Source organism: Nothobranchius furzeri, chromosome 19 (genome assembly GCF_043380555.1).
Source record: "Nothobranchius furzeri strain GRZ-AD chromosome 19, NfurGRZ-RIMD1, whole genome shotgun sequence".
Classification (NCBI taxonomy): Eukaryota; Metazoa; Chordata; class Actinopteri; order Cyprinodontiformes; family Nothobranchiidae; genus Nothobranchius; species Nothobranchius furzeri.
The window spans coordinates 21,789,754-21,808,674 of record NC_091759.1 but is presented as its reverse complement, the minus strand read 5'-3'; the positions used below and the strand labels follow the sequence as shown (position 1 = coordinate 21,808,674).

At 22.2% G+C, this 18,921-nt stretch overlaps 1 protein-coding gene across 2 annotated transcripts in view; it reads left to right on the top strand.

The window, feature by feature from the left end:
- Nucleotides 1-18,921, top strand: part of vamp1a (vesicle associated membrane protein 1a) — a 442,186-nt gene that overhangs the window by 26,487 nt on the left and 396,778 nt on the right. The gene's annotated exons all lie outside the window — the stretch shown is intronic.

The following is an 18,921-nucleotide window of genomic DNA, read 5'->3' as shown; positions in this document are numbered from 1 at the left end:
ATAAAATACATCATGCCATAGTGTGTCATGAAAATCTGTAAAATACATCATACTATAGTGTGTCATGAAAATTTATAAAATACTTCATACTATAGTGTGTCATGAAAAATTTATAAAATACATCATGCTATAGTGTGTCATGAAAACGTTTCTAAATGATCATACTCTGTCTTGAAAAGTGTCAAATGCATCTTATGTGTCATGAAAAGCTACAATACATCATACTATAGTGTATGTCATGAAAGATTTTTAAAATACATCATACTATAGTGTGTCATGAAAATTTATAAAAACATCATACTATAGTGTGTCATGAAAATTTATAAAATACATCATACTATAGTGTGTCATGAAAAATTTATAAAATACATCATACTATAGTGTGTCATGAAAATCTATAAAATACATCATACTATAGTGTGTCATGAAAAATTTATAAAATACATCATTCTATAGTGTGTCATGAAAATCTGTAAAATACATCATACTATAGTGTGTCATGAAAATCTATAAAGTACTTCATACTATAGAGTGTCATGAAAATATATAAAATACATCATACTATAGTGTGTCATGAAAATACATAAAATACATCATACTATAGTGTGTCATGAAAATCTGTAAAATACATCATACTATAGTGTGTCATGAAAATTTATAAAATACTTCATACTATAGTGTGTCATGAAAATATATAAAATACATCATACTATATTGTGTCATGAAAATTTATAAAATATATCATACTATAGTGTGTCATGAAAATATATAAAATACTTCATAATATAGTGTGTCATGAAAATATATAAAATACATCATACTATAGTGTATGTCATGAAAAAATGTAATATACATCATACTATAGTGTGTCATGAAAATTTATAAAATACATCATACTATAGTGTGTCATGAAAATCTATAAAATACTTCATACTATAGTGTGTTATGAAAATATATAAAATACATCATACTATAGTGTGTCAGGGAAAATTTATAAAATACATCATACTATAGTGTGTCATGAAAATCTATAAAATAATTCATACTATAGTGTGTCATGAAAATTTATAAAATACATCATACTATAGTGTGTCATGAAAATATATAAAATACATCATACTATAGTGTGTCATGAAAATCTATAAAATACATCATACTATAGTGTGTCATGAAAATATATAAAATACATCATACTATAGTTTATGATCATGAAAAGGTATAAAATACCTCATTCTAGACTGTGTCATGAAACCATTTGAAATACAGCATATTATAGTTTGTAATGAAAAAGTATAAAATACATCATACTATAGTGTTTAATGAAAATCTATAACATAAATCATACTATAGTGTATGTCATGAAAAATTTATAAAATACATCGTACTATAGTGTGTCATGAAAATTTATAAAAAACATCAAACTATAGTGTGTCATGAAAATTTATAAAATACGTCATACTATAGTGTGTCATGAAAATCTATAAAATACATCATACTATAGTGTGTCATGAAAAATTTATAAAATACATCATGCCATAGTGTGTCATGAAAATCTGTAAAATACATCATACTATAGTGTGTCATGAAAATTTATAAAATACTTCATACTATAGTGTGTCATGAAAAATTTATAAAATACATCATGCTATAGTGTGTCATGAAAACGTTTCTAAATGATCATAATCTGTCATGAAAAGTGTCAAATGCATCTTATGTGTCATGAAAAGCTATCATACATCATACTAAAGTGTATGTCATGAAAGATTTATAAAATACATCATACTATAGTGTGTCATGAAAATTTATAAAAAACATCATACTATAGTGTGTCATGAAAATTTATAAAATACATCATATTATAGTGTGTCATGAAAATATATAAAATACATCATACTATATTGTGTCATGAAAATTTATAAAATACATCATACTATAGTGTGTCATGAAAATCTATAAAATACATCATACTATAGTGTGTCATGAAAATTTATAAAATACATCATACTATAGTGTGTCATGAAAATGTATAAAATACATCATACTAGACTGTGTCATGAAACCATTTGAAATACATCATATTATAGTTTGTAATGAAAAAGTATAAAATACATCATACTATAGTGTTTAATGAAAATCCATAACATAAATCATACTATAGTGTATGTCATGAAAAATTTATAAAATACATCATACTATAGTGTGTCATGAAAATGTATAAAAAACATCATACTATAGTGTGTCATGAAAATTTATAAAATACATCATAATATAGTGTGTCATGAAAAATGTATAAAATTCATCATATTATAGTGTGTCATGAAAATCTATAAAATACATCATACTATAGTGTGTCATGAAAAATGTATAAAATACATCATGCTATAGTGTGTCATGAAAACGTTTCTAAATGATCATACTCTGTTATGAAAAGTGTCAAATGCATCTTATGTGTCATGAAAAGCTATAATACATCATACTATAGTGTATGTCATGAAAGATTTATAAAATACATCATACTATAGTGTGTCATGAAAATCTGTAAGATACATCATACTATAGTGTGTCATGAAAATTTATAAAATACTTCATACTATAGTGTGACATGAAAATCTATAAAATACTTAAAACTATAGTGTGTCATGAAAATATATAAAATACATCATACTATAGTGTGTCATGAAAATCTATAAAATACTTCATACTATAGTGTATGTCATGAAAAATTTATAAAATACATCATACTATAGTGTGTCATGAAAATCTATAAATAATTCATACTATAGTGTGTCATGAAAATTTATAAAATACATCATACTATAGTGTGTCATGAAAATATATGAAATACATCATACTATAGTGTGTCATGAAAATCTATAAAATACATCATACTATAGTGTGTCATGAAAATTTATAAAATACATCATACTATAGTGTATGATCATGTAAATGTATAAAATACATCATACTAGACTGTGTCATGAAACCATTTGAAATACATCATATTATAGTTTGTAATGAAAAAGTATAAAATACATCATACTATAGTGTTTAATGACAATCTATAACATAAATCATACTATAGTGTATGTCATGAAAAATTTATAAAATACATCATACTATAGTGTGTCATGAAAATCTGTAAAATACATCATACTATAGTGTGTCATGAAAATTTATAAAATACTTCATACTATAGTGTATGTCATGAAATATTTATAAAATACATCATACTATAGTGTGTCATGAAAATCTATAAATAATTCATACTGTAGTGTGTCATGAAAATTTATAAAATACATCATACTATAGTGTGTCATGAAAATATATGAAATACATCATACTATAGTGTGTCATGAAAATCTATAAAATACATCATACTATAGTGTGTCATGAAAATTTATAAAATACATCATACTATAGTGTATGATCATGTAAATGTATAAAATACATCATACTAGACTGTGTCATGAAACCATTTGAAATACATCATATTATAGTTTGTAATGAAAAAGTATAAAATACATCATACTATAGTGTTTAATGACAATCTATAACATAAATCATACTATAGTGTATGTCATGAAAAATTTATAAAATACATCGTACTATAGTGTGTCATGAAAATTTATAAAAAACATCATACTATAGTGTCATGAAAATTTATAAAATACATCATACTGTAGTGTGTCATGAAAATGTATAAAATACATCATACTATAGTGTGTCATGAAAAATTTATAAAATACATCATGCCATAGTGTGTCATGAAAATCTGTAAAATACATCATACTATAGTGTGTCATGAAAATTTATAAAATACTTCGTACTATAGTGTGTCATGAAAAATTTATAAAATACATCATGCTATAGTGTGTCATGAAAACGTTTCTAAATGATCATACTCTGTCATGAAAAGTGTCAAATGCATCTTATGTGTCATGAAAAGCTACAATACATCATACTATAGTGTATGTCATGAAAGATTTTTAAAATACATCATACTATAGTGTGTCATGAAAATTTATAAAAAACATCATACTATAGTGTGTCATGAAAATTTATAAAATACATCATACTTTAGTGTGTCATGAAAAATTTATAAAATACATCATACTATAGTGTGTCATGAAAATCTATAAAATACATCATACTATAGTGTGTCATGAAAAATTTATAAAATACATCATGCTATAGTGTGTCATGAAAATCTGTAAAATACATCATACTATAGTGTGTCATGAAAATTTATAAAAAACATCATACTATAGTGTGTCATGAAAATCTATCAAATACATCATACTATAGTGTGTCATGAAAAATTTATAAAATACGTCATGCTATAGTGTGTCATGAAAATCTGTAAAATTCATCATACTATAGTGTGTCATGAAAATTAATAAAATACTTCATACTATAGTTTGTCATGAAAATATATAAAATACATCATATTATGGTTTGTCATGAAAATTTATAAAATACATCATACTATAGTGTGTCATGAAAATCTATAAAATACTTCATACTATAGTGTGTCATGAAAATCTATAAAATACATCATACTATAGTGTGTCATGAAAATTTATAAAATACATCATACTATAGTGTGTCATGAAAATCTATAAAATACATCATACTATAGTGTGTCATGAAAATCTATAAAATACTTCATACTATAATGTGTCATAAAATATATAAAATACATCATACTATTGTGTGTCATGAAAATTTATAAAATACATCATACTATAGTGTGTCATGAAAATCTATAAAATACTTCATACTATAGTGTGTCATGAAAATATATAAAATACATCATACTATAGTGTGTCAATAAAATTTATAAAATACATCATACTATAGTGTATGTCATGAAAAAATGTAATATACAACATACTACAGTGTGTCATGAAAATTTATAAAATACATTATACTATAGTGTGTCATGAAAATCTATAAAATACTTCATACTATAGCGTGTTATGAAAATATATAACATACATCATACTATGGTGTGTCATGAAAATTTATAAAATACATCATACTATAGTGTGTCATGAAAATCTATAAAATAATTCATACTATAGTGTGTCATGAAAATTTATAAAATACATCATACTATAGTGTGTCATGAAAATATATAAAATACATCATACTATAGTGTGTCATGAAAATCTATAAAATACATCATACTATAGTGTGTCATGAAAATATATAAAATACATCATACTATAGTGTATGATCATGAAAAGGTATAAAATACCTCATACTATATTGTGTCATGAAACCATTTGAAATACATCATGTTATAGTTTGTAATGAAAAAGTATAAAATACATCATACTATAGTGTTTAATGAAAATCTATAACATAAATCAAACTATAGTGTGTGTCATGAAAAATTTATAAAATACATCGTACTATAGTGTGTCATGAAAATTTATAAAAAACATCATACTATAGTGTGTCATGAAAATTTATAAAATACATCATACTATAATGTGTCATGAAAAATGTATAAAATACATCATACTATAGTGTGTCATGAAAATCTATTAATACATCATACTATAGTGTGTCATGAAAAATTTATAAAATACATCATGCCATAGTGTGTCATGAAAATCTGTAAAATACATCATACTATAGTGTGTCATGAAAATTTATAAAATACTTCATACTATAGTGTGTCATGAAAAATTTATAAAATACATCATGCTATAGTGTTTCATGAAAACGTTTCTAAATGATCATAATCTGTCATGAAAAGTGTCAAATGCATCTTATGTGTCATGAAAAGCTATAATACATCATACTATAGTGTATGTCATGAAAGATTTATAAAATACATCATACTATAGTGTGTCATGAAAATTTATAAAAAACATCATACTATAGTGTGTCATGAAAATCTATCAAATACATCATACTATAGTGTGTCATGAAAAATTTATAAAATACATCATGCTATAGTGTGTCATGAAAATCTGTAAAATTCATCATACTATAGTGTGTCATGAAAATTTATAAAATACTTCATACTATAGTGTGTCATGAAAATATATAAAATACATCATACTATGGTGTGTCATGAAAATTTATAAAAAACATCATACTATAGTGTGTCATGAAAATCTATAAAATACTTCATACTAAAGTGTGTCATGAAAATATATAAAATACATCATACTATGGTGTGTCATGAAAATTTATAAAATACATCATGCTATAGTGTGTCATGAAAACGTTTCTAAATGATCATACTCTGTCATGAAAAGTGTCAAATGCATCTTATGTGTCATGAAAAGCTATAATACATCATAATATAGTGTATGTCATGAAAGATTTATAAAATACATCATACTATAGTGTGTCATGAAAATCTGTAAAATACATCATACTATAGTGTGTCATGAAAATTTATAAAATACTTCATACTATAGTGTGTCATGAAAATATATAAAATACATCATACTATAGTGTGTCATGAAAATCTGTAAAATACATCATACTATAGTGTGTCATGAAAATTTATAAAATACTTCACACTATAGTGTGTCATGAAAATCTATAAAATACTTATACTATAGTGTGTCATGAAAATATATAAAATAGTATGTGTCCGAAAAAATGTTAAAAAAATTGCATACTATACTATGTGTCCTAAAAATGTATAAATAATATCATACTAAGGTATGTGTCCTAAAAATGTATAAATAATATCATATTAAGGTATGTGTCCTAAAAATGTATAAATAATATCATACTATAGTATGTGGCCTAAAAATGTATAAATAATATCATACTTTAGTATGTGTCCAAAAAATGTAAAAATAATATCATACTATAGTATGTGTCCTCAAAATTTATAAATAATATCATACTATAGTATGTGTCCTAAAAAATGTAAAAATAATTGCATACTATAGTATGTGTCCTAAAAATGTCTAAATAATGTCAAACTACAGTATGTGTCCTAAAAATGTATAAATAATATCATACTAAGGTATGTGTCCAAAAAATGTAAAAATAATATCATACTATAGTATGTGTCCTAAAAATGTATAAATAATATCATACTATAGTATTTGTCTTAAAAAATGTAAAAATAATTGCATACTATAGTATTTGTCCTAAACATGTATAAATAATATAATACTAAGGTTTGTGTCCTAAAAATGTATAAATAATATCATACTATATAATGTGTCCTAAAAATTTATAAATAATATCATACTTTAGTATGTGTCCAAAAAATGTAAAAATGATATCATACTATAGTATATGTCCTAAAAATGTATAAATTATTTAATACTATAGTATGTGTCCTAAAAATGTAAAAATAATTGCATACTATAGTATGTGTCCTAAAAATGTATAAATAATATCATACTACAGTATGTGTCCTAAAAATGTATAAATAATATCATACTAAGGTATGTGTCCTAAAAATGTATAAATAATATCATACTTTAGTATGTGTCCAAAAAATGTATAAATAATATCATACTATAGTATGTGTCCTAAAAATGTATAAATAATATCATATTATAGTATGTGTCCTAAAAAATGTTTAAAAAATTGCATACTACAGTATGTGTCCTAAAAATGTATAAATAATATCATACTTTAGTATGTGTCCAAAAAATGTAAAAATAATATCATACTATAGTATGTGTCCTAAAAATATATAAATAATATCATATTATAGTATGTGTCCTAAAAATGTATAAATAATATCATACTAAGGTATGTGTCCTAAAAATGTATAAATAATATCATACTTTAGTATGTGTCCAAAAAATGTAAAAATAATATCATACTATAGTATGTGTCCTAAAAATGTATAAATAATATCATATTATAGTATGTGTCCTAAAAATGTATAAATAATATCATACTACAGTATGTGTCCTAAAAATGTATAAATAATTGCATACTATAGTATGTGTCCTAAAAATGTATAAATAACATCATATTATAGTATGTGTCCTAAAAATGTATAAATAATATCATACTAAGGTATGTGTCCTAAAAATGTATAAATAATATCATATTATAGTATGTGTCCTAAAAATGTATAAATAATATCATACTAAGGTATGTGTCCTAAAAATGTATAAATAATATCATACTTTAGTATGTGTCCAAAAAATGTAAAAATAATAACATACTATAGTATGTGTCCTAAAAATGTATAAATAATATCATATTATAGTATGTGTCCTAAAAATGTATAAATAATATCATACTACAGTATGTGTCCTAAAAATGTATAAATAATATCATACTAAGGTATGTGTCCTAAAAATGTATAAATAATATCATACTATAGTATGTGTCCTAAAAATGTATAAATAATATCATCTTATAGTATGTGTCCTAAAAATGTATAAATAATATCATACTAAGGTATGTGTCCTAAAAATGTATAAATAATATCATACTTTAGTTTGTGTCCAAAAAATGTAAAAATAATATCATACTATAGTATGTGTCCTAAAAATGTATAAATAATATCATACCAATGTATGTGTCTTAAAAAATGTAAAAATAATTGCATACTATAGTATTTGTCCAAAACATGTATAAATAATATAATACCAAGGTTTGTGTCCTAAAAATGTATAAATAATATCATACTAAGGTATGTGTCCTAAAAATGTATAAATAATATCATACTATATTATGTGTCCAAAAAAATGTATAAATAATATCATAATTTAGTATGTGTCCAAAAAATGTAAAAATGATATCATACTATAGTATGTGTCCTAAAAATGTATAAATTATTTAATACTATAGTATGTGTCCTAAAAATGTAAAAATAATTGCATACTATAGTATGTGTCCTAAAAATGTATAAATAATATCATACTACAGTATGTGTCCTAAAAATGTATAAATAATATCAGACTAAGGTATGTGTCCTAAAAATGTATAAATAATATCATACTATAGTATGTGTCCTAAAAAATGTTAAAAAAAATTGCATACTATACTATGTGTCCTAAAAATGTATAAATAATATCATACTAAGGTATGTGTCCTAAAAATGTATAAATAATATCATACTATAGTATGTGTCCTAAAAATGTAAAAATAATTGCATACTATAGTATGTGTCCTAAAAATGTATAAATAATGTCATACTACAGTATGTGTCCTAAAAATGTATAAATAATATCATACTAAGGTATGTGTCCTAAAAATGTATAAATAATATCATAATTTAGTATGTGTCCAAAAAATGTAAAAATAATATCATACTATAGTATGTGTCCTAAAAATGTATAAATAATGTCATACTACAGTATGTGTCCTAAAAATGTATAAATAATATCATACTAAGGTATGTGTCCTAAAAATGTATAAATAATGTCATACTACAGTATGTGTCCTAAAAATGTATAAATAATATCATACTAAGGTATGTGTCCTAAAAATGTATAAATAATATCATACTTTAGTATGTGTCCAAAAAATGTAAAAATAATATCATACTATAGTATGTGTCCTAAAATGTATAAATAATATCATACCAATGTATGTGTCTTAAAAAATGTAAAAATAATTGCATACTATAGTATTTGTCCTAAACATGTATAAATAATATAATACTAAGGTTTGTGTCCTAAAAATGTATAAATAATATCATACTAAGGTATGTGTCCTAAAAATGTATAAATAATATCATACTATAATATGTGTCCAAAAAATATATAAATAATATCATACTTTAGTATGTGTCCAAAAAATGTAAAAATGATATCATAATATAGTATGTGTCCTAAAAATGTATAAATTATTTAAAACTATAGTATGTGTCCTAAAAATGTAAAAATAATTGCATACTATAGTATGTGTGCTAAAAATGTATAAATAGTGTCATACTAAGGTATGTGTCCTAAAAATGTATAAATAATATCATATTATAGTATGTGTCCTAAAAATGTATAAATAATATCATACTTTAGTATGTGTCCAAAAAATGTAAAAATGATATCATACTATAGTATGTGTCCTAAAAATGTATAAATTATTTAATACTATAGTATGTGTCCTAAAAATGTAAAAATAATTGCATACTATAGTATGTGTCCTAAAAATGTATAAATAATATCATACTACAGTATGTGTCCTAAAAATGTATAAATAATATCAGACTAAGGTATGTGTCCTAAAAATGTATAAATAATATCATACTATAGTATGTGTCCTAAAAAATGTTAAAAAAAATTGCATACTATACTATGTGTCCTAAAAATGTATAAATAATATCATACTAAGGTATGTGTCCTAAAAATGTATAAATAATATCATACTATAGTATGTGTCCTAAAAATGTAAAAATAATTGCATACTATAGTATGTGTCCTAAAAATGTATAAATAATGTCATACTACAGTATGTGTCCTAAAAATGTATAAATAATATCATACTAAGGTATGTGTCCTAAAAATGTATAAATAATATCATAATTTAGTATGTGTCCAAAAAATGTAAAAATAATATCATACTATAGTATGTGTCCTAAAAATGTATAAATAATGTCATACTACAGTATGTGTCCTAAAAATGTATAAATAATATCATACTAAGGTATGTGTCCTAAAAATGTATAAATAATGTCATACTACAGTATGTGTCCTAAAAATGTATAAATAATATCATACTAAGGTATGTGTCCTAAAAATGTATAAATAATATCATACTTTAGTATGTGTCCAAAAAATGTAAAAATAATATCATACTATAGTATGTGTCCTAAAATGTATAAATAATATCATACCAATGTATGTGTCTTAAAAAATGTAAAAATAATTGCATACTATAGTATTTGTCCTAAACATGTATAAATAATATAATACTAAGGTTTGTGTCCTAAAAATGTATAAATAATATCATACTAAGGTATGTGTCCTAAAAATGTATAAATAATATCATACTATAATATGTGTCCAAAAAATATATAAATAATATCATACTTTAGTATGTGTCCAAAAAATGTAAAAATGATATCATAATATAGTATGTGTCCTAAAAATGTATAAATTATTTAAAACTATAGTATGTGTCCTAAAAATGTAAAAACAATTGCATACTATAGTATGTGTCCTAAAAATGTATAAATAATATCATACTAAGGTATGTGTCCTAAAAATGTATAAATAATATCATATTATAGTATGTGTCCTAAAAATGTATAAATAATATCATACTTTAGTATGTGTCTTAAAAAATGTAAAAATAATATCATACTATAGTATGTGTCCTCAAAATTTATAAATAATATCATACTATAGTATGTGTCCTAAAAAATGTAAAAATAATTGCATACTATAGTATGTGTGCTAAAAATGTATAAATAGTGTATACTACAGTATGTGTCCTAAAAATGTATAAATAATATCATACTAAGGTATGTGTCCTAAAAATGTATAAATAATATCATACTTTAGTATGTGTCCAAAAAATGTAAAAATAATATCATACTATAGTATGTGTCCTAAAAATGTATAAATAATATCATATTATAGTATGTGTCCTAAAAATGTATAAATAATATCATACTACAGTATGTGTCCTAAAAATGTATAAATAATATCATACTAAGGTATGTGTCCTAAAAATGTATAAATAATATCATACTTTAGTATGTGTCCAAAAAATGTAAAAATAATATCATACTATAGTATGTGTCCTAAAAATGTATAAATAATATCATATTATAGTATGTGTCCTAAAAATGTATAAATAATATCATACTAAGGTATGTGTCCTAAAAATGTATAAATAATATCATACTTTATTATGTGTCCAAAAAATGTAAAAATAATATCATACTATAGTATGTGTCCTAAAAATGTATAAATAATATCATACCAATTTATGTGTCTTAAAAAATGTAAAAATAATTGCATACTATAGTATTTGTCCTAAACATGTATAAATAATATAATACTAAGGTTTGTGTCCTAAAAATGTATAAATAATATCATACTAAGGTATGTGTCCTAAAAATGTATAAATAATGTCATACTACAGTATGTGTCCTAAAAATGTATAAATAATATCATAATTTAGTATGTGTCCAAAAAATGTAAAAATAATATCATACTATAGTATGTGTCCTAAAAATGTATAAATAATGTCATACTTTAGTATGTGTCCAAAAAATGTAAAAAAAATATCATACTATAGTATGTGTCCTCAAAATTTATAAATAATATCATACTATAGTATGTGTCCTAAAAATGTAAAAATAATTGCATACTATAGTATGTGTCCTAAAAATGTATAAATAATGTCATACTACAGTATGTGTCCTAAAAATGTATAAATAATATCATACTAAGGTATGTGTCCTAAAAATGTATAAATAATATCATACTATAGTATGTGTCCTAAAATGTATAAATAATATCATACCAATGTATGTGTCTTAAAAAATGTAAAAATAATTGCATACTATAGTATTTGTCCTAAATATATATAAATAATATAATACTAAGGTTTGTGTCCTAAAAATGTATAAATAATATCATACTAAGGTATGTGTCCTAAAAATGTATAAATAATATCATACTATATTATGTGTCCAAAAAATATATAAATAATATCATACTTTAGTATGTGTCCAAAAAATGTAAAAATGATATCATAATATAGTATGTGTCCTAAAAATGTATAAATTATTTAATACTATAGTATGTGTCCTAAAAATGTAAAAATAATTGCATACTATAGTATGTGTCCTAAAAATGTATAAATAATATCATACTACAGTATGTGTCCTAAAAATGAATAAATAATATCATACTATATTATGTGTCCAAAAAATATATAAATAATATCATACTTTAGTATGTGTCCAAAAAATGTAAAAATAATATCATACTATAGTATGTGTCCTCAAAATTTATAAATAATATCATACTATAGTATGTGTCCAAAAAATGTAAAAATAATATCATACTATAGTATGTGTCCTAAAAATGTATAAATAATATCATATTATAGTATGTGTCCTAAAAATGTATAAATAATATCATACTACAGTATGTGTCCAAAAAATGTAAAAATAATATCATACTATAATATGTGTCCTAAAAATGTATAAATAATATCATATTATAGTATGTGTCCTAAAAATGTATAAATAATATCATACTACAGTATGTGTCCTAAAAATGTACAAATAATATCATACTAAGGTATGTGTCCTAAAAATGTATAAATAATATCATACTTTAGTATGTGTCCAAAAAATGTAAAAATAATATCATACTATAGTATGTGTCCTAAAAATGTATAAATAATATCATATTATAGAATGTGTCCTAAAAATGTATAAATAATATCATACTACAGTATGTGTCCTAAAAATGTATAAATAATATCATATTATAGTATGTGTCCTAAAAATGTATAAATAATATCATACTACAGTATGTGTCCTAAAAATGTATAAATAATTGCATACTATAGTATGTGTCCTAAAAATGTATAAATAATATCATATTATAGTATGTGTCCTAAAAATGTATAAATAATATCATACTAAGGTATGTGTCCTAAAAATGTATAAATAATATCATACTATAGTATGTGTCCTAAAAATGTATAAATAATATCATACTTTAGTAAGTGTCCAAAAAATGTAAAAATAATATCATACTATAGTATGTGTCCTCAAAATTTATAAATAATATCATACTATAGTATGTGTCCTAAAAAATGCAAAAATAATTGCATACTATAGTATGTGTCCTAAAAATGTATAAATAATGTCATACTACAGTATGTGTCCTAAAAATGTATAAATAATATCATACTAAGGTATGTGTCCTAAAAATGTATAAATAATATCATACTTTAGTATGTGTCCAAAAAATGTAAAAATAATATCATACTATAGTATGTGTCCTAAAAATGTATAAATAATATCATATTATAGTATGTGTCCTAAAAATGTATAAATAATATCATACTACAGTATGTGTCCTAAAAATGTATAAATAATATCATATTATAGTATGTGTCCTAAAAATGTATAAATAATATCATACTGAGGTATGTGTCCTAAAAATGTATAAATAATATCATACTTTAGTATGTGTCCAAAAAATGTAAAAATAATATCATACTATAGTATGTGTCCTAAAAATGTATAAATAATATCATACCAATGTATGTGTCTTAAAAAATGTAAAAATAATTGCATACTATAGTATTTGTCCTAAACATGTATAAATAATATAATACTAAGGTTTGTGTCCTAAAAATGTATAAATAATATCATACTAAGGTATGTGTCCTAAAAATGTATAAATAATGTCATACTACAGTATGTGTCCTAAAAATGTATAAATAATATCATAATTTAGTATGTGTCCAAAAAATGTAAAAATAATATCATACTATAGTATGTGTCCTAAAAATGTATAAATAATGTCATACTTTAGTATGTGTCCAAAAAATGTAAAAATAATATCATACTATAGTATGTGTCCTCAAAATTTATAAATAATATCATACTATAGTATGTGTCCTAAAAAATGTAAAAATAATTGCATACTATAGTATGTGTCCTAAAAATGTATAAATAATGTCATACTACAGTATGTCCTAAAAATGTATAAATAATATCATACTAAGGTATGTGTCCTAAAAATGTATAAATAATATCATACTTTAGTATGTGTCCAAAAAATGTAAAAATAATATCATACTATAGTATGTGTCCTAAAATGTATAAATAATATCATACCAATGTATGTGTCTTAAAAAATGTAAAAATAATTGCATACTATAGTATTTGTCCTAAACATATATAAATAATATAATACTAAGGTTTGTGTCCTAAAAATGTATAAATAATATCATACTAAGGTATGTGTCCTAAAAATGTATAAATAATATCATACTATATTATGTGTCCAAAAAATATATAAATAATATCATACTTTAGTATGTGTCCAAAAAATGTAAAAATGATATCATAATATAGTATGTGTCCTAAAAATGTATAAATTATTTAATACTATAGTATGTGTCCTAAAAATGTAAAAATAATTGCATACTATAGTATGTGTCCTAAAAATGTATAAATAATATCATACTACAGTATGTGTCCTAAAAATGTATAAATAATATCATACTAAGGTATGTGTCCTAAAAATGTATAAATAATATCATACTATAGTATGTGTCCTAAAAAATGTTTAAAAAATTGCATACTATACTATGTGTCCTAAAAATGTATAAATAATATCATACTAAGGTATGTGTCCTAAAAATGTATAAATAATATCATACTAAGGTATGTGTCCTAAAAATGTATAAATAATATCATACTATAGTATGTGTCCTAAAAATGTATAAATAATATCATACTTTAGTATGTGTCCAAAAAATGTAAAAATAATATCATACTATAGTATGTGTCCTCAAAATTTATAAATAATATCATACTATAGTATGTGTCCTAAAAAATGTAAAAATAATTGCATACTATAGTATGTGTCCTAAAAATGTATAAATAGTGTCATACTACAGTATGTGTCCTAAAAATGTATAAATAATATCATACTAAGGTATGTGTCCTAAAAATGTATAAATAATATCATACTTTAGTATGTGTCCAAAAAATGTAAAAATAATATCATACTATAGTATGTGTCCTAAAAATGTATAAATAATATCATATTATAGTATGTGTCCTAAAAATGTATAAATAATATCATACTACAGTATGTGTCCAAAAAATGTAAAAATAATATCATACTATAGTATGTGTCCTAAAAATGTATAAATAATATCATATTATAGTATGTGTCCTAAAAATGTATAAATAATATCATACTACAGTATGTGTCCTAAAATGTATAAATAATATCATACTAAGGTATGTGTCCTAAAAATGTATAAATAATATCATACTTTAGTATGTGTCCAAAAAATGTAAAAATAATATCATACTATAGTATGTGTCCTAAAAATGTATAAATAATATCATATTATAGTATGTGTCCTAAAAATGTATAAATAATATCATGCTACAGTATGTGTCCTAAAAATGTATAAATAATATCATACTATAGTATGTGTCCTAAAAAATGTTTAAAAAATTGCATACTATACTATGTGTCCTAAAAATGTATAAATAATATCATACTAAGGTATGTGTCCTAAAAATGTATAAATAATTGCATACTATAGTATGTGTCCTAAAAATGTATAAATAATATCATATTATAGTATGTGTCCTAAAAATGTATAAATAATATCATACTAAGGTATGTGTCCTAAAAATGTATAAATAATATCATACTATAGTATGTGTCCTAAAAATGTATAAATAATATCATACTTTAGTATGTGTCCAAAAAATGTAAAAATAATACCATACTATAGTATGTGTCCTCAAAATTTATAAATAATATCATACTATTGTATGTGTCCTAAAAAATGTAAAAATAATTGCATACTATAGTATGTGTCCTAAAAATGTATAAATAATGTCATACTACAGTATGTGTCCTAAAAATGTATAAATAATATCATACTAAGGTATGTGTCCTAAAAATGTATAAATAATATCATACTTTAGTATGTGTCCAAAAAATGTAAAAATAATATCATACTATAGTATGTGTCCTAAAAATGTATAAATAATATCATATTATAGTATGTGTCCTAAAAATGTATAAATAATATCATACTACAGTATGTGTCCTAAAAATGTATAAATAATATCATATTATAGTATGTGTCCTAAAAATGTATAAATAATATCATACTAAGGTATGTGTCCTAAAAATGTATAAATAATATCATACTACAGTATGTGTCCTAAAAATGTATAAATAATATCATACTAAGGTATGTGTCCTAAAAATGTATAAATAATATCATACTACAGTATGTGTCCTAAAAATGTATAAATAATTGCATACTATAGTATGTGTCCTAAAAATGTATAAATAATATCATATTATAGTATGTGTCCTAAAAATGTATAAATAATATCATACTAAGGTATGTGTCCTAAAATGTATAAATAATATCATATTATAGTATGTGTCCTATAAAATGTATAAATAATATCATACAAAGGTATGTGTCCTAAAAATGTATAAATAATATCATACTATAGTATGTGTCCTAAAAATGTATAAATAATATCATATTATAGTATGTGTCCTAAAAAATGTTTAAAAAATTGCATACTATACTATGTGTCCTAAAAATGTATAAATTATATCATACTTTAGTATGTGTCCAAAAAATGTAAAAATAATATCATACTATAGTATGTGTCCTCAAAATTTATAAATAATATCATACTATAGTATGTGTCCTAAAAAATGTAAAAATAATTGCATACTATAGTATGTGTCCTAAAAATGTATAAATAATGTCATACTACAGTATGTGTCCTAATAATGTATAAATAATATCATACTAAGGTATGTGTCCTAAAAATGTATAAATAATATCATACTATAGTATGTGTCCTAAAAATGTAAAAATAATATCATACTATAGTATGTGTCCTAAAATGTATAAATAATATCATATTATAGTATGTGTCCTAAAAATGTATAAATAATATCATACTACAGTATGTGTCCTAAAAATGTATAAATAATATCATATTATAGTATGTGTCCTAAAAATGTATAAATAATATCATACTAAGGTATGTGTCCTAAAAATGTATAAATAATATCATATTATAGTATGTGTCCTAAAAATGTATAAATAATATCATAATAAGGTATGTGTCCTAAAAATGTATAAATAATATCATACTTTAGTATGTGTCCAAAAAATGTAAAAATAATATCATACTAAGGTATGTGTCCTAAAAATGTATAAATAATATCATATCATAGTATGTGTCCTAAAAATGTATAAATAATATCATACTACAGTATGTGTCCTAAAAATGTATAAATAATTGCATACTATAGTATGTGTCCTAAAAATGTATAAATAATATCATATTATAGTATGTGTCCTAAAAATGTATAAATAATATCATACTAAGGTATGTGTCCTTAAAATGTATAAATAATATCATACTAAGGTATGTGTCCAAAAAATGTAAAAATAATATCATACTATAGTATGTGTCCTCAAAATTTATAAATAATATCATACTATAGTATGCGTCCGAAAAAATGTAAAAATAATTGCATACTATAGTATGTGTCCTAAAAATGTATAAATAATGTCATACTACAGTATGTTTCCTAAAAATGTATAAATAATATCATACTAAGGTATGTGTCCTAAAAATGTATAAATAATATCATATTATAGTATGTGTCCTAAAATGTATAAATATTATCATACTACAGTATGTGTCCTAAAAATGTATAAATAATATCATACTAAGGTATGTGTCCTAAAAATGTATAAATAATATCATACTTTAGTATGTGTCCAAAAAATGTAAAAATAATATCATACTATAGTATGTGTCCTAAAAATGTATAAATAATATCATATTATAGTATGTGTCCTAAAAATGTATAAATAATATCATACTACAGTATGTGTCCTAAAAATGTATAAATAATTGCATACTATAGTATGTGTCCTAAAAATGTATAAATAATATCATATTATAGTATGTGTCCTAAAAATGTATAAATAATATCATACTAAGGTATGTGTCCTAAAATGTATAAATAATATCATATTATAGTATGTGTCCTATAAAATGTATAAATAATATCATACTAAGGTATGTGTCCTAAAAATGTATAAATAATATCATACTTTAGTATGTGTCCAAAAAATGTAAAAATAATATCATACTATAGTATGTGTCCTAAAAATGTATAAATAATATCATATTATAGTATGTGTCCTAAAAATGTATAAATAATATCATACTAAGGTATGTGT